This window comes from Acyrthosiphon pisum, chromosome A2 (genome assembly GCF_005508785.2).
Source record: "Acyrthosiphon pisum isolate AL4f chromosome A2, pea_aphid_22Mar2018_4r6ur, whole genome shotgun sequence".
Taxonomy (NCBI): Eukaryota; Metazoa; Arthropoda; class Insecta; order Hemiptera; family Aphididae; genus Acyrthosiphon; species Acyrthosiphon pisum.
Window position 1 is genome coordinate 67,194,547 of NC_042495.1, and position 20,165 is coordinate 67,214,711.

At 30.6% G+C, this 20,165-nt stretch overlaps 1 long non-coding RNA gene across 2 annotated transcripts; it reads right to left on the bottom strand.

The window, feature by feature from the left end:
• Window positions 1-221: 221 nt before the first annotated feature.
• LOC107883766 lies at window positions 222-16,844 on the bottom strand. 2 transcript variants are annotated; one of them, XR_001679509.2, is made up of 4 exons: window positions 16,145-16,844; window positions 3,771-3,985; window positions 3,284-3,423; window positions 222-3,194 (listed from the first exon to the last, which is right to left on the bottom strand). It is a non-coding gene; the product is annotated as an uncharacterized LOC107883766 (long non-coding RNA). The 2 variants fall into 2 exon arrangements; XR_001679510.2 differs by lacking the exon at window positions 16,145-16,844 and adding an exon at window positions 15,636-16,129.
• Between the last annotated feature and the right edge of the window lie 3,321 nt (window positions 16,845-20,165).

Sequence of the window (20,165 nt, forward strand, 5' to 3'; positions counted from 1 at the left end):
TCTATACGGTTTAATATGTTAATCGTATTATTGTCATACCTCTAATAAATTACGAAATTATTATATATAGGTAGGTTATAATAATATATAACAGTGTATAAACATCGTTGTGATTTTATTTATAATTAATTTTACATCGATTTACTTATAAATTTCGCTTCCCGCCTACATAATATATTTATATATATACATCACGTGCACATATATATGCATGTTTGTAAATCGGCGTGTATAATAAATTTGATTTAATTACAAATAAAATTAATTAACATTCAGCAGCAGCGCGGTGTGCCCTTGTACGGTGAGCTCCGATACTTATAGGTACACACACAAACACACACCCACACTGCACTCACACGCACATACACGCACACATATACACACACACAAACATTTATATATTATAATAATATATATATATACACGCATATATATTATGCTGTGAAGGTACATAAATACCCTGCGTAATGTCCTCCTCGCGGCGAATGATAATAATTATCTCCGTTAATTTGTAAAATTCCGCTGAACTCGATATTGCGTTTTCATTCTGGGGTCCAATCCTCTCGACGCACCTATCTTAAAATATACGTTTATTATTCGTCCAACGCTCCTCCTTTCGATTGTTTTCCCGGGACGCACGGCATCACACTATATCCGTACCGTAATAAATTAAAAGCAATTTTAACTGTCCAAAACCCGTACCTGCACCGCGCACTGCTACGGTTCGAAAATTATAATATTTACAACGTGATCCATTTACGACAGCTATCGACGAAGCGAGCTAATATTTGTATTTTAAACAATATTAATTGTGTTTTCGAAATATTTTCAATACGATTTCAAGTAAGTTTTCTCGAATTATATACCTCCAATCCATTTCAAACAAGCAAATTGAACAGCCGATCAGAATATATTATTTCATTCACGATTTTACTCGTTAGATTTTATTATGAGTAGGTTAGATTCTTAGGTACCCATATCGATAAATAATATCAAGTATACATGAGAGTTCGATAGTAAAAGATTGGCACATCTGGAGGGGCGGAGGGGGGACAAGTAGCTGGTAAGTAGCAATTACGCCACAACACTAGCTACACGAATAAAATACAAATTAGCAAAGAAGTAAACCCATTGATACACGCCACAGATACGTTTCTGCAAACGTAAATTGATCATAAACACTCTTTCCGTGGAAAACTCATTCTGATGAATTATTATTTTTCAAATAATTTGCAGAACGGTCTTACAATAATTATATCAGTAGCTTTAGTGTAAGTGGAAGTGTACGTTTTGTCCAGATAAAAACATACGTTAGTTGCGATTCGTATTATACCCGTAACTTGTGGCACATGTTTCCATCAATCCATCATATTATAATATACGGTCATTGCGTCCGGCGGAAAATCCGTACAAATAACATATTATATTATTAATACATAATATTTGTATTGATGAAGCAATTCGTAACACCTATATAGACTTAAGTCATAAGTTAATAATTAATAAAGAACAAATATAACACAAATAAATTCAACAGCACACCTAGAGTTTAGTACCGATAAAAGTATGCAATTTAAACAATAATAAATAAATAATATAATATGACGTCAGAACAAAATGTATTTTTATTATTTTTGTTTATTAAGTTTAAACAAAAAAAGTGTTAGTAAAAAAACTAATATTATTTTTAATCATACTAACGTTATAACTTATAACAGTAATGTTGACAGTTTTAAGTCTGATACAACGGGAAGGAAAACATTGGTTGGAAATCGGTATCATACATTTTAATATCTAAAATTCCTGGGACACAATTATTTACGTATGCACTAGAAATACTCGGAACGCAATTTATAGCGGGACGCAACCTACAGTCACCCAATTATATTATTGTTATAAATAACCGATGACACTATAAAATAAATAATTTAAAAATAATACCTAATTATCAACACCAGCCCGCTCAGCTACGGGTGTTTTAAAATACCATTTTATTTTTTACTTTCAGCTATCGACCGGTTTATTAGCGAAATACAGGAGGTAAGTAAACCGCTGTTGTTTTCAACGCCGGGTTTGGAAATCGCCTGCAGTAATTGAAGGGTCGAAGGTAAAAACAAACATGAAACAAACAAACAAACAGAAAAAAAAAACAATAAACAAACGTTAAATCAAACCGGACGTTACGATATGTATTTAATTTAAGGTCTCGGACGGATTTTTAATGCCAACGCGGCAACGTGTGCGGAAAAGTACACGAAAAAAACATTTGCACGCGTTAAAATCTGACGGGCGTTGTTGTCGTGTCCGGTGCGGCGTACAGTACGTCGGAAAAGGGTAGACTTCCGTTGCAATGTTATAATTCAACCGAAATAGATTCGATATATTATATTATATTATTATTCTCCAATACGGTTCACCCGGTAAATGCCTCCGTGTTGTAAAGGTGTGCCCGGAGACAGATCTCCCGCGCGTTGAATTTAAAGAGCCATTATATTTTTACATTTATTTTTTGTACACATAGCATTTGCACATAGACGCGTTTAATTCCCACTGCGAGTTTTTTTAAATTAATAATGGTAATTCGACGACGGAAAAGAAAACGATAATTTGATTAATGATATTTTTATAGACATATTATAGGAATGCAGTATATAGGTAGGTAATCGATGAGAAGAAAATAATATAATTCATAGCGATGAAGACCGCGAGTGCAAGGCAAAAACGCGAGATCATGGGAACTTCAATTGTATTTTATAATAATTATTATATCCTCAACACTGCGAATTAATTGTTTTAGTAAAATTTGATTATAATTTTTAAAACGATTTTTTGTTACCCATGCTGGTCGTAAAACAAACGGTATTGACTTTGTCAATAAATTGTTTAAGTAATTTTTCTTTGGATATTTCCCCACTAAATGCTTTTCGTGTTTTTGACGTTAAGGTATATTGTAATATGTTCTATAATATATATTTTAACTGTGATGAATATTTAATTGTAAATTATACTCGCTATATTATTGCAGTTTATGCTCTACACAACATTACTATCTTAGATGATTCATGATTGAAAAAGAATATTAAAGAATTCAAATAAATGAATAAATTATAAGATTTTTTTTTGTGGTCATCACCATTTGAAGTTGTACAAATGGTTAAATTTTGAACTTTCCAGTACGTTCCATGTAAGTATGCCTGAAATTTATAAAATTACATAGGTAATATTATATTATTGAAAATGTTTGAAACAATGTTTGTTTTTTTGACGCAATTACTTTACTTACAGTATTCGACATGGTGATAACATAATATTATATTTCACAATTTATTCTGGTCACGTTTGTAATGAATGCTCAACTTTTTTGTATGGAAACAATACAAAAAAGTACAACGACATCGAAGAGCACAAATAATTTGAAATGCCCTAAAGGAAGAAAAATCAAAAAACACTTTTAAGTTCCAATGACAGCAAATAATTTGCCCTCCTCAGTGTGAATAAATTGTGTTATATACAACAAAAGTATTGATAAAAACGGTTCGTACAAAACATTTTATATACGTGAACATTGACAGTTCCTGGGGTACATAAACTTATTACGTTTTATATTTATTCAGGTTATTCAAATATTCGATTTTTTTTTCATAAAATCAAATGGTGTATATACTTTTTAGATAAAAAAAAGAAAAAAAAGGTTCCACATAATATTTAAAAGTTTACTTTTATATATGTTGTAATAAAATATGATGTTCCGTTATAATAAATTGTTGTACCTGCGCGTCCTGCTGCATTAAATGTAAATAGTACGCAACGGTAATTTTATCGTGTAAATATAATAAATATATAGTTGAGTACGGCGTTTTTGTTTTTATTTTGGATACCAACACGTATATAATAGTCATGTAAATAGGTGTTTCGCCACGATAAAATGCAACGATTATCTCATACCATTGAGTACCGTTCTAATATAGCGTTTCTGTTTTTTTTCCTGTTTAAAAAAAAAAAAACAAAAATTGATTTTCGTTAGTTTTTCAGCTTAAAATAATATTATTTAAACGACGTATAAACACGTCAAGTTTTATAGACGGTTATTTATTTGTTTTTATTTTCATTCCGCCGCCACCAGCAGCCAACGACGATCGAGTTTCTATATACACACACTATTATTAGTACATAATATAGTATAATATTATATTAATATATAGATACCCAGCTAATATTTTCCGTAAGAATCACGCTATCGACTATAATGTACGTAATATGCGTATAATATTAAATTCGTCTTTCGACGAATAAGTGTACATTATCACGTAGCCGAATCCATTTATCAACACCACCCGCAGTCACCGCCGCCGCTTGTATTAAATATATTACTGTTATCATAACACGCGAAACCTCCGAAATTATTTTTAATAAAACACGAGACACGGAGCTCCGGCCGGGACGACTTGCGAATTAATCATATTATTCCGTGTAAACATATTATTATGCCTTCATCATTGGTGGAAAAAAAAATTAGGTGGCCGTACGGCTTTATTACGAGATGAGCGACGTATTTTTTTTTTTTTGTATACAATGCATAATGATCAATTTATTACGAGGTCTAAAAGCTACTGTCTCTGCAAACAACGCACGTAACCAAACATAAAACCGCGGATCGTTCAGCAAAGTCGTATAATAATATACGTCTGATTGATCTGATTCCGAGAAATATTAATAATTGTTCAATTTTATTTCCTCGGTTAAATAAATAAGAACGTTATTAGAGTTTTATGTATAGTACCTATACGCGAGGTACCACATAAAATAATAAAATACGAGAGGTATTGTAATATTGGGATCAATATTGTATGAAATATTTAATGTTTTAGTTGCGTGTTATTTGTATTTTATATGAATGACAATCTACACACCCACTATAAAATAATAATTCCCATCAAAAGTGGAGAATTTGTTCAGAGAATTCGGCAACCATTAATAAGAAGCAATGTCACCAGAACTACACATCTGATCAACGCCTACGCAACTATTATTTATTAATGAGACTTCAGACGTATCATCGAAAGTATAGTTCGCACACGTTAACATAAAAAATAAAATATTATCGTATAATATAATATATTATTATTATTAAAATTTAAAATATTTTCTCACTGCACTCAAACAACAAAGGTGATCATAATCAAAAATATCAAAATACAATATTTTGAAATTGTATAACATTTGTTTTTATGAAAACAGCAATTAAACAACGTAGTGACATGCAAAATAGTTATTAATAGTCAATAGACATCTAGTTTGATTTATTTTATTTTTTTAATCTCAATAGGTACTTAAAATATTGAAATAATAAAAATACATTTTAACGATTGTAATTCATTGTGGTTCATAAAAATCTAACTATACAACATATTCCTGTTTCTTCTTATTTTTACTTACATTATTTTTCAGTAATGATAACATCGTCATCGTGTAGAATATTGTACAAAATCACAAACTATATTATACTCGAATTTTATCCCACATATTTGTAATAATTAATCGCGTTTAAAGTTTCTGAAACAGATCTGTTACTATATTATAATATAGTCAACGACATAAACACTAGACGGAGTTTATTTATGTGCAAAATATGTTAATATAACTATAGGTATAACTGACAACTGTATACTATAATAGCATAGTAAGTTGTGAGTCTACGTAGACTGACTTGGTTTTTGTTCGCTATTCAACAACATTTCTCAACATTGTACGCATAGTACATTATCCTCAGCATTTTACCAAGTGATAATTCGGTACTGTTTTTTGGAGTTGAAAGGTCTCACCAAGAAATAAGAATACGTTAAAACCTTTGTAAGTTGTATCTATTCAACAAAAGCGAGTTAAAATAGAATTTGTTTAAGTAAACACCGTACAAAAAGCTCCGTTGATCGTGACTTAAGATCCCGATGGTGTACCACGTCGCTTAAGACTTTAATTTTAAAGAACAATCGCAACTATGCTCATAAAACAATGCTAATGCTATGTTTTTCGGTATAACGTTAACGAATAACGGTATTATATAAGTCAAAGTTCATAGATGAAACTTAACATCACATCGATGGTATAAAATATATATTATATCTATGATATATCAGGTTTCATGGTAAAAATCATAGTTAGATAAACTTTTTCCCTCTTGATCCCACGTTCTATAATAATATATTAGTTGATTCATTTTAATGTAAATACAACATTCTGCATTACAACAATCAAAATAAAATCGATTTTTGTCAAACAGTAGTGTTGCGTAAATATTCCCTTTTTTCTATAATTTTTTTTTTTTTAGTTTTCCCTGATTATTTTGAAAAGTATCAAATATATTCAAATTCCCACCCACCAAAAACTTCAACATCGAGGAGAATTTTTAGTACTCTAAAACCTGATAGTAGATACGAAAATTGTAAAACAAACATCATTGTAAAACCAGTAGCTATGAGCTACGCTCAAAATCATGGGCATATAATATTAGTATACCTACATACCTATATTAGTTTACATATATATAGTAAATATAATATGTAATAGTTATAAAATGTGAGCAATATCTCTTACTTGTAATATGTATTATGGTGGTCGCATAAATAAGATAAACTCACAATCACGTACTTGAAGGGCTTACGAAATCTAAACACTCTGGAAGCACTCCGTGGCTGTTTGAACATCGTGTATAAATTGACGTCTAGATATTTAAAACTCAAGTGACATATTGGATATACTATCGTTAGCTCTTCGCTTTCACGTGGATACCGCATAGTCTACAAAAATCTGCAAAACGTTTCACTGCCACAACAGATGCTTTGTAAATATTAACTGAATAGTAATTTTGTGGCTTATTTGTTTAATATTTTTATTCTATTGCGATGTTTTGGTCGTAAAATCATTAAGTCAGAAGTTGTGGTTTTGATAATCAAAGTTGACATAATTAATTGACAATGATAAATAAACACCCAGTCTGATTAGCATATATAATTAGTGTTTAGCACGGTATACGCGTACAGATAAGAGAGTTTACACCAAGGACGAAATATTATTACAATAAATCCGTTTTTACGTTTGAAAAAATATTTCATTTTCAAATAAAAAAAATGACAAAGTTAAAAAAATAATAATATTATTATTGAATAATGTGTAAATTAGATTATTTTTTTTTGCAATTTATTAATTTAACGTATTAATTGACCTTCCAGGATATTTGTAATTTTTTAGTATTGCATTTTATTACTTTAATACAAAATTAATACTGGTAAACTAAATTTTCAGAAATTCGATATAATTTTAAGAATTTTACGAAAACTGGTTATTCGGAGCCACCAGAGACTAGGTGCGTCTATTTATTATTATTTTGTATCAAATATTAAATTCTGTACGTGCTTATAATACAATTTATTGGAGTAACTTCATATTTTTATATGCGATGAAAAATATACCATATTATTATATTATTAAGGTACCGTCATATCGATACCAAAACCAATTACTACATTTCAATATTATATTATAAAGGTATAACAGAACTCGTGTTGAAATTTAATAAAAAAAACCCTCAGGACAATAATTAAAACAGACACACTTTTTCTTCATTTACAATCCTTCTTGTGTGGTTTACTAATTCAGACTTAAATGTCGACTATATTTGTTATGAGGTTGGATTATAATAATATTATTATACGAACGTAAAATAATGTGCTTATACATAATACACCGGGTAGTGTTTATTTTATTAGGCTATAATACTACTGCATATCTATTATGATATTAAAATTTGTATTGGATAAATGTATAAATAATATTTAAAAATCATACGTAGGTACCATTATTACCTAAGTATATATTATGAATAACTGTATAATTATGGTATCTACAGGTAAATAAAAAATTGATTAACGAAGCGTTCGCCAACATATTATTAAATTAAATTCAAAAAATGTATGTTGATTACCTATATTTAATGATAACCGCAATAATAATTTTTTTTTTCATTTTAAATATAGTAACAAATAGGTAGTTATAAAATAGTATACCAAAATCAATATTTATCATGTAAATACAACCATTGCCACTTTTAGTTTTTAAATAAATGAATTGTTTTTTTATACTATTTAGATCCTTATAAAAAATACAATTGGATATTTAATTAACTATTTAGTACATTGAGTAGGTAAGGTTATAGGTCAGCAATATCAATCATCGAACAAAGAATTGTATTTTAAAAAACTAGCATTATTGAAATTATAACGAAGAGCCGTTATATTATAGGCATTATATGTAGCAAGCGTGATTCTAGCAATTTGAAATTGAGAGGGAGTAGGGTTATAGCAGATTATAGATAAGATTTGAATAGCTAGAATTGTATTCATATTTTAAATGTGTGGTATTTAAGGCGTATTAATTATATATTATAACCTACATAAATAAATATATAATATATAAATTGTTCAAACAGAGGTTAAAGCCACTTACCCCCCCCCCCCTCCTCTTCTGGATCCGAGTTTTGTATATAGCATACTTGCACAAACTTACATATTAGGTCTGTCGATGTGCGAGAAGACGTCTGCCGCCTATATATATAATGTAATATCAAATTACACGCAGTACTACTCGTACAGAGTAATATTCACGTCTTATTATATCATAATATAATATTTTTTATACAATAAGAATGTCGTGAATAATGATATCGTTCACTATAGAGTTTGGACGAATATTCACCGAGGTAGCCAAAACAAGTGCGCAAGCGTCGCTTACGGCGTACGACATTTTACGCGGTCTTATCTTTTCAATTGCTCCGTGCGAGTTTATTATCGCGTACGATCGTTTCTCGCGATTATTTAGCGGTAACATTATTATTATCTACCAGTGAGTTATGAGAAGGTCGACCGGAACCGACGAGGACGACCGAATCGTTTGTGAGAATTTCGCAGTTTGTGGTGTAATCATTTGGAATAACACATACGGTTTGTTTTCTGTATTTTTTTTATCGCCTACACACTTGGCAAAAAAATGTACAAAATATTATACATTTATGCATGAAAACAACGTGTGTTCGTAGTTCGTACTACGATTGCTCACATCTGAACTCGAATGCACATAATATTATAATCATAAAAATTTCGTCTTTGACAACCCCTACTACACGCCATTCGTTCTTTTTTATCTGTACCCATTGAAATAATATAATATGATATTATTATTTACAAAATATAAACTAATTATACGTCCAACTGCAATTCCTGATACCCGCTGGTGTGATGCGTGACTTCCCTGCACGCATTTTCACGTCTGTAAATTATTTTTATTATTAAATTTCAAATACCTAATCAAATATAAATAGGTAACAAACTATATCCTTTATGTCAAAAACCGACAAATTCCGAATAATATATCGACAAATTGGCCATTGACCGACGCATTTGACGTATTGGTTTTTTTCCTTCAAAATACGATTTGGTTGAAAATAATGCCAAAATCTCACATTTAAAATTTCTTAGAGTGGACAGGTCTAAGCCTGCCGTGTTCTCTCAAAGGTTGACAATAATTTTACGATTAAATATTAATATAAATGCTTTCAAAAATCAATACTAGGTCCACGCAACCGAAGAACAAACACAATATGCAAATATTAGACGATTCCGAATATTACGTGAGTTTGGTCCACACGCTTTTATATTGCATTCGAAAGCAAATCCGTCTCAAAAAAATCAAATTGAATACTTTTTATTGGAGTTAAAGTTCTAGATAAATCTTTATTTTACATTTATAAATCAATGATGATATTGTATAATAAGTCTAAAATTTATTAAAATATCAATACCTATTGAATATATACCTGTATATTTTATAAAATGTCTGGATAAAGTACCTAGTTATAAGTCAGAACAATATTATAAAAAAATGATTATTATTGAATTTAAGTAATTTTTTCAAAAATTAATTAAAAACGAATAAAAATCGGGTTGATAATGACGTGATAAAACGGTTGATTGAACCACATTGAAAAATTACAGATTGATAAACAAATTATAGTCGATACTTAAATGTGAAATAATTAATAAGGTTACAATGATTACCGTACTTCATTGGGAAACAAATTGAACAAAACAATAATAACCATCCAAACTGGATCCACGCTTCAAAAATATATTAGCATTTTATGAAATTAAAAAAAAAAATAGATTCACATCACAATGATATTTATGATGTACGTCATTCACACATAAAACATAATGGTTTGTCTATATATGGAATAAACAAACGTATCTGCTAAAGCATTTACAACGGTTATTTACTTAACAGTTTTATAAAACGCTGAATTTTGTGAAAAAATGTTATACCTATTAAAATAGAAAAATAGAGAATACGGAAATTTCGTAGAGATAGATTAAGTGCTTATTTATAGCCACCAATTTAAATCAATCACGATATAAACTTAGAAATTATTAGCAAACTTTGGACTTAGATCTGATCTATTTCCTAATATACATACCAATTAAGTACGAGCTTGATGTGATACAAAAGTTAAGTAGGTGCAGGGACGGGTTAATGCATGCCAGGGGCAGATCTCGAACTTGAAATCCGTCGTGGGTGGTGATTATGATATTATAACAGCTCATCCAACAGATGTAAGCGTATTTTTCAGAATTTAAAAAAAAATTCATGTAAACCCTAAAATTAATTATTTCATAAAATATTGATTTTTCATAAAATGAAATCTTCAATAATTTTTTGATTAAATATAAAATTTAAAAATATAGACAATATATTATGTTACAATTAAATAATAATATACCTACCTTATGTAAAAAAAAAAATGATAGAGATGGAGAATTTTCCACAAGAAATATGTGTAGTAATTTACCAACATATATTCACCAGTTTTAGAACTTGTAGGTGAATTGGTAAACGTAACTTGGTGTGAATAAGTTATATTTACCTATCAGTTCAATCGCTATGAAACAGAGAGAAAATTTACTGTAACGTTTTAAACATTATAACGGACATCGATTAAAAGTTTTGTGTGATAATAATAATTAGTAACAGTTAACCAACAAATCAATTTTCATGAATCATAATCAATTACAATAAAATTATTACTTTAAAGGATAACCTAACATTTTGAGTGTTAAAAAAATTTGGTAAATGTACGGTATTTTTTTTACCGATAAAATATTACCTCGTAAATTTGTCACATTCGCAACTATAAAAAAAATAAGTATACTTAAAATAATAACGTGAAAAATATAATATGTATTATATTTTATATTGAGTGGACGATATAGCAAACGATTGAACAAATGAATGAAACAAAATATTATTGAATGTACAGGTGGACATTTCTCAGTACTTACTGCCTACCTAGACAACAATAAATTATAAGGCTAATATTCTATTCGTTTCGTTTGTTTAAACATATTAATTGTTCGAAACAATAATAATCAAACAAACGGTGAATTAGTAGTAGATTATATTAATACGCATAATAATATTATTTATTATATTAATTCGTAGATCACGTGTTGGAATGGTACCAACGCGCCTCGCCGTATGTTTCGAAATGTAAATCAATTACTACGGAATCGGGCCGGGAAAATCCACCACCGTGTACACAAACTTTTCGCAGCAGTATTTTACGGCGGCGGAAACTGGGCCCGGCTGGGCTGCTAATTTGAAAATCGTTAAAATAAACGAGCTCGCAGTCAAAATGAGAGAACAGTAATATTATTGCGTCGTCTCAGCATGTGTGGTATACTATATACACAGTGAAAACGCACAGTATGTTTTATTCATTTTAAAGTTCATAATGATAATATTATGACATAGATTTATATGGTGACATTGTTGTAGGTACAATGATTATTTCGATTTCTTGACGATTATCGAGCGCGCGCAGTTGGACTATAATTCTGAACGCGGAATGTGATTCATTTTGTATGACGCGTGGAAGAGCGTGGAAACATTTTTTTTTTGTCGATTTACTACGATGAAATAATGCGATTAAAAATTGACTCTGTCGGAAATCAAATGCCTGTTCGAACGTTAAAATCGTGTAAACACTCCGAATTAACGATTCCTTTGAATGTAACGAACACGAAAAAAAACTTGATGGAAATTATTTGTAAGACGCAAACCATAGTTCGTTAAAAAATTACAATACAGCGACGTTCAAAGATTTACAGAGTGTCTTTTTAATCATTCTTTTTTAATGCGAGTAATATATTTTTAGCAGTGACGAAATGCATAACCATACTATAACGACCATAGTAGGACCCCTCTCCCCCCCACCCAAACCTTTTAGGGGGCACTGATTTAGCGTAGGCATTCGGGTAAAACATTACCACCATTACAATGTATAAGTGTTTATTTTTTTTTTTTTAAGTAAAATTATTTTGGTACGCGCTCGGCTGTCGACAATTCATTTGAGTGCGGTTATTTTTTAATTTATTTTTTTTACCCGAAATTTGACAATACATCTGGGCGTGAAATCCTATTTACAGTGAAATAACTACGCACGATGTTATTTTTTTGCGGATTTAACTTATCTGATGACACAATTCTGAAAGGTCGCAAAATCAATTGATTACTGTATTTATTTATAATCATTATAATAAATTATGAGTAATAACTAATATTGCAAAGAAGGTTTATGGATTATATTATTTTATTTTAATCTAAACGCACGGTTTCCGCCCTCTACACACAGCTGTATCAATACTGCATACTCGGAGCGCCGTCTCAATTATACGATTTCCCTTAGAAAAAAATATAATTTATTTTGTTATTCTGCTGATGTGACTTTAACGATAGTATTTTCTGTTATTTGCGAATCATTAGCAAATGGGTATTGTTAATTACTCAACTCAGTCACGTGATATTTGACCACAATGACGATAGTTAATAATAATTCTATTTGTCTTGTTGTTTTGATTATCATTATTTATCTTTTTCTTTTCAACCGATTATATTTCTTGATACGATATTTAATTCGGTCTTTCACATTATTATCACATTAAAATATGTAGGTTTATAACAAATATATTAGTGTATTAACGTACCTATTACTTAATTATTCGTAGATTATAAGACATCCGTTTCCGTCCAACAACATCACATACTCGATACCCATGAAACTAATTGAAGTACGGAAACTGCAGCTTTTATATACATATTAAGCTTTCCTTTTAGCGTAGCCGACCTGAACGAAAAGTTTATGATGCCAATAAATAAAATAGCTCTGAGCCAATTTAAATTATAACCGTAATTAAATTTAAAACAATAGACTCTGGTTGTAATGGATTGCGTTTTTAGACTAACGAATATCTAACTTCCACCTGCCGTAAGATAAAACTAATAAATATTAAGATCTTGCGAATAATTCATTTGGAATAGTTCAATTATTTATTTTGTTTTATTTTTTACGCCAATTGTATATAGATGAATACGTAACCACTTTCGACAGAGGAATAAAAAACTTTTTGTAAATCCATAAAACCACTAGGTAGGTAGATAACCAAGTATGTGTATTTTTTCGACGCGCTGAGACCTTAAATATTAATAACTCGAATACATGGTACTGAAAAGGAACATATTTTGGCAAAATAGCATCGTGACAAGAGCCTTAAATATTGAAGAACGCGGTAAAAGCATTTGACAATTTATGTTGATGAAAATGATTATGCTTTTGTATACATACTAAAGGCACTGTATTTTAAGGTAAAACTAAATTGCGTGTTCCATAAAGCGTATATTTTGAAAGTATGGAAAAATAAGGACATAAAGTAGATAGTAACAAAGAAGTTTTAAAAGTAAAATGTTTTATTTATTTAAACTAAATATTCAAATATTTATGTTATACGCATTTGGCATATAAATTCACAATAAATAACTTTTTTGTTTATTTTGCCAAATTTTTAGTTTACATATTTCAAATAAAATAATATGTATAATACATTAATACATATTTTTCAGAAATTTTAATATGGTAATTTTTACTTAAAAGATAAAACAAAATAACAATTAATGCACGTGAAACAGAAAAATAATTTAGACTTGAGGCAGTAATAAATAATATATTACTACACTATGTGTTTTACAGCGTTTTCAAAATGTTTAGAACATTCAATGTGGACTTGAGATCACGAACAATGATAACGGTTGACATACAAGTTGATAATTAGCCAGTAGCTAGTTAAATTAAATTCGTCCCGAGTCGATGCATGTTAAACACAGATTATACGATTCCAAATTCCAACCGTAAACTATTCACGGTTTCCAAACTTTGATAATATAATATATATAATTAAGTATGCATAGTAAATAGTGCTTATAATAATCAATGTTAAATTAATTTAATTCAATTGTTATTTATTCTCCATAAAAAAAGATTATTGTATCTGACGTTGAACCTTCTTTTCTAATAAAAAAAAATTGACTGTGTTCTTTGATATTAAGCTTGGTAAAAATGTACTTGGGTACGTTTAGGTAAACTAATAGATATTATCCTTTCCGTGATAGCAGGCCCACCGAGCCAATCTATTATAAATAATATAACACATTTTACCCAATCAAATCTATTTTCAGACATTAGAAAATATGTATTAGCCATATCTATTTTAACCACTTACATTAAATAGCTAAATGTCAATACAAAGCAACATTTTTAAAAAAATATACATTTTTTTTAGGTTCTACTTTTTTGATTGTCAATTAACAATATTATACATAAGTTTTCAATTTAAAATTCCGAAATCGGTGTAGACTCTTAAACGAATTCTTTGATACATATATGTAATATGTATATTATATAATATATAATATAGGTACATATATATATGTGTATATAGTATGATGCGTTTGTATATTCGAATTAAAATCTAAGCACAGTTTGACGCGGTATTGTATTTAACTATAAAACGGAATGCATAATGTATGATTTATATTATTATAATATGTACATAGGTAATAAGTGCACTCTTGCACGGAATTAACAAACGTCGTATGCCTAAAGAGTACATTAAAAGGGTTACTAATAAATTTAATAGCAGTGTAAGTATACAGTGCGTATCGCAATACATAAGAAATGCTTATTTCCTTTTAAAGAAAATGTAAACGATTTTACTGATGCTTAATACATGATGAATTTATGACGAATATATACGGTAGAGTTGAACATTCAACATTACTCTGTGATTTTATGCACGTTGAAGTTCAAAAATAAGTATGATCAAGCACAGCGGGTTAAAAAACACAACGCGAAAAATTTTAATTGCGATCGATTTTTTTCAACTCACCTACTGAACTCAATCGTTAATTTAATAATATTATATTACAAAGTACTCATAGTCGGTATATAAAAAAAAAAATTTTTTTTTTTCACGGTTTTTATGACACGTGACATTTTGCTATTAGCCCGCACAGAGTAGGTAGGTTATAAATATTATAAATCACATTGGTGTCTTAAAAAGTAAAACTGCGAACAAGATTTAATTAAATTTAATTGAAAAGATTAATCATTTCACCGCCGTGGTATAATATAATAAATAATAGTAAAATAGTTTTTAGTTTTTTCACAGTTAAAATGAAGTAACTTGTTTTATACTCACCCGAAACTCACGGTCTTCCGTAAAACTTTCGTGACAAAACTTTTCCCTCTATCTCGTTAAACGTTTGTCAAAACTTTTGAGGAGGAAGCGGATTCAAAAGTCCCGGACGTAATTATCACTTTGGGGTTTTTACCTTTATAAAATTATTTCGAATCTCGGAATTTGTAACGTGTGAAAAATCCACGGAAATACGTAATATAAACGCACTTGGTGGTTTAAACGTTGTAAACAAATATTTTTCCAAAATCTATAAAATATAATTTTTATACTATTTAACATTATTGTAGCTAAGCTATTTTCAGAAAATCGTTAAACCATCTGGACTGCAGTATTTTCGACTCAATACAATAAATTTAAGTCTTTCATACTAGTCACGGTCTGTCTATAAATATTTTTATATAACGCGCAGTACCGTCAAACAGCAAATGACTCATTTATTTAAAGAACGGAAAAGTATTTTCGAAAATTATGTGTAAGAATCAGAAATATTTCAACATCTGGGTACTTACTTCAAAGCCGAATGTCGCTGAGTTTATCACGCTCGTCACATTTATTATGTTTCTATTTTTTTTTCTTATTATTAGCGATTATTCAGTCGATTTTGTGCATCTTAACTCTTAATCGTTAATTAAATAATTCAAAATATGTTCACATATTAGTGGTAGAACTGAAAATAACGAGCAAGCGAATAGAAATAAATATTATTATACTAAATAAACTTTATTCAAATTTCTGCGGAATAAGTGGTAAACATGTTTACTCGATGCGCCTCGCTTGAAATATTATGGTAATTACTCGGTTCTAACAAAAATTACACACGGACTACGTATCTAAATTTTCGTTGGAAAATACAACAATTTGGTGTACGTGTGCGATGATGGAATAAAGCCAAAGTTGTGATTCGTAGAAATAACGCCATACTGCGCGACTTACTATAATATACTATAAATATTTAATAATTATATTATTATTCTATTGTTATTCCATCGCAATACAAAGACAATAAATTATGTATATGGTATTTGAGTGTTTGGTGCTAAAACTGTGGACATTATGATGGACTATTCAAAAATTCGTTGATTTTTACCCCAACGCTTTTTTTTTTAGATTATGGTTTTTTTGGCAAGCATTAATAGATATGCGTTATCCAGAGAGTTGTTTCCAATAAAGACGTTGAAATCATAAGCTGTGTAGTAATATTTACACTTAACAGAGCAAACAATATAATATTTGTAGAAATATAGACTAAAAAATGATTTTGTGTTTCAATCAAACTCGAATGTTTTAGAAAATCGTATTTGGTATTCAATCATTCGTGTGACATTTTCTTAGTAACAAAATGTATTTAAATAAAAATGCGTAAGTAAGCACCTTGTTACTCACATCTTAGCATTTTCAATATATCTTTAAATACGAGTATTTGACAACATTGCTTCAAAATTACATGCGTGCTGGAAATAAAACACAACAACCCACGAAGAACGATTAGGTGCGATCATTTCGGTGCCAAACGAGAGTCTTGCGCTGGTAATCGTTTACAATCGATTAATACTTAGTGTCAATAAATCGGCGGGGGTCGTGATTGATATATTTATTATTGATATCAACTTATGATATGAGTAATATTTTCTTCGGGATAAAAACAAATACGGATGAACCGCTAAAAAATTTAACGTATAAATTTATAAAATTGTACATTCATAATACCTACACAGTGAAAGTGTAAAATATTTCTATAGAACGTATTCGTCGTACTTGTTGTCTAATGATAACTTCCACGATATACGCCCTGAGTTATATTATGACGCAGTGGCGTAGCCAGGGGAAGGGCTAAGGAGGCTGAAGCCCCCCGAAATGTTTAAATTTAAAAAATATTTTAATGGTCTAGACCTATGATAGTCGCTAAAAAAGTTTTATATAGTATTTAAAATATTTAAAAATTATAAATTATAAAGTTGATCAGCCCCCCATCAAAAAAAAACCTGGCTACGCCACTACTATGACGTAACAATGTAAGCATCGTGAATGAAAATTATCGTCCACAAAGCTGGATGTCCGTTTTTTGTTAATTACGTGTTTCTTTTCAGCTATGATGTTAATGTAGTTAAAAACTCAGAGGGAGGTCGTTCTTGCCACGCTCTGCTCACATCCCCATCCATCGTAGATACCTCTCCCCCTCCATATTAATCTACTCATTAGTAGCAAGTCATTAGCGTTAATCAAAAAAAAAAAAGAGTAGAGAGCAACGCCGCACTCGTTTAGGCTTAAAGAAAATATCGATCGGCATAAGAGTACGGTGACATACATATTATTTTCACTGTGGCTGGGAGCTTAGAGGACGCTCGTATTTTACGTGTTGGATAAAATTAGAGTATCTATATCAACTCTACGCTATGATAATTATATTACCCTGGTCGCCGCACTTGGCCTTTTTTAATTCAAAGTAAAGTGTGTGTGTAAGTGTTCAGCGACACGACCGAGAGCAGAAATAATATTGTGGTAGATATAGAGAATAATATCCTCTATTTCTAAGTTTATCCCGAGGTGTCGCGACTGTTTTTAAAATATTTAACTATTGTATATTTTGCAGTTCGTTAAAAAAATAACGAAATCTTATGCAATAAATAAATGTCCGAGAAAGTCTTTGCAATTGAATTCGCTAATGGTACACGCCATAAAAAAAAAACAAAAAAACGATGGAAGTGTCACTGAGATTCATATACGTTTAAAACCACGAGAAAACCTAGAATTCGCTATTTTACACGTCATGGTGAACGTTATATTATTTACCGACGAAACACGCGTGTCATTATGAGCTAAAACATTGTGGACGTGAATGTTTAGTTTGTGATCGACTCAGATGGATTACATAATATTGTATACTATAATAATCCGTCCTATATCGTCCCTATTGTATACAGTTTTTTTGAGTGTTTTTATTTTAAGCCATTAATAGTCCACAATAGCCATATGTAATGAAATAATCCATTGAAACACAGCAGTATTAATCAAAACGTATATGTTTTTAGAATAAACCCATTTTCAATAGGAATTATATTTTAAACACATATTACTTATGTCGCTTTCAAGTGCACCACAATATTCTCAAAAGTATTGTACACACTACACAATCAATATCAGTCGGTGGTTTTCACGTCTAAAGCCAGGTGTGACAATTCAACTGCAGTATAGGCAAATAGGAATGTATTTAAAATAAATTGAATTTTTCTATGGCGTGGGACGTGGTTGGTGAAGTGGATGAATATAATACGGTAAGCGATCGTGTACGTGGATACTGGATAGTGTATCTATTTCTCGGGAATATTTACGAAAAAAAAAAAACAATTTCTAAAATTTGAAATATAATTTCATTTTATCCGACTACGTTGGCATGACAACGATACGATATAATATTATTTCAACAGTGCGTGTATGCAAAAGCGGTCGTTAACATTTTTATTTTTATATATTCCTCTGAGGACGGATTTGTCTTTTTTGGACCTTCCTATTCAGTTTGTCATAATGGTGCATTTTTTTTCCTTTTGATATCGCAACCTAGGTGGAGACTGCGCCATTAGCCGCGTCGTTTATTGTACAAATCAAGGCTGGCTCTGTGAGTATCGACGATACTAATATTGTGTACGAAAAATGTGTACGAAACAGTTTTGCAGGGACTATTTAGTGGATAGGTGTTTGGGGCACTTTTCGGAGACAGTATCTGTTTTTAAGCCTATCGATGAATTTGACCCATTAGATGCTTGAGCAATGGACCCAATAATTTATTTTTGCAACTGCAGGCCGCGGGGTCATGTGCCACTGCTCAGCTCAAATCGCCTTCAAACCGACCTTGCAGACAATGCATATCGTGTAGGATCTTCCGTAATCGTCTTCACATCCATGGTGTCATAAGAGGTGGTGGTGGTATGAAGAGACTTCGTGATATGGCACCTCCTGGGATTCTTCAATCCCTTGTTAGGTCGTAACTATCTCGTTTGAGTCGACGGGAAGGACCAAGGACGGCTAAAAATGTTGCGCATAGCAGTCCGGCATACATCGTCCTTGGTCAGAGCGCGCGTGTGCGTCAGCCCTCATTGCGTTTCATCTCGGGCATAACTGTGAACGAAATTATGACATCAAACACTTTTTTACGTAATAGCATTACTGTCGTCATGTGTACGGGGGTAGGAACATAATGATGATAGCGATACGATGATAAGAATAACAATATAGCGGGAAGACTCACCGTCGCAAATGAACACCGTGCAAAAGTCTACGAAATCATTTCTCGAACGCGTCCGATATAATAATATACGATAATATATACACAATGTGTTTTTATTACCACATCAAAAACATTATCATTATTATAATATCGGGGTGGCGTTATTATCACGGCTGATAGGGAGAGAACATATTGCAAACGAGCATAATTCATTTTTATCGTGCGCTAAAACTGAATGGGTCTCTGGCCATAATATACACGACCGGCGGCGTGTCAATATTGCTTACGCCGTACGCCGTTTCGACGAT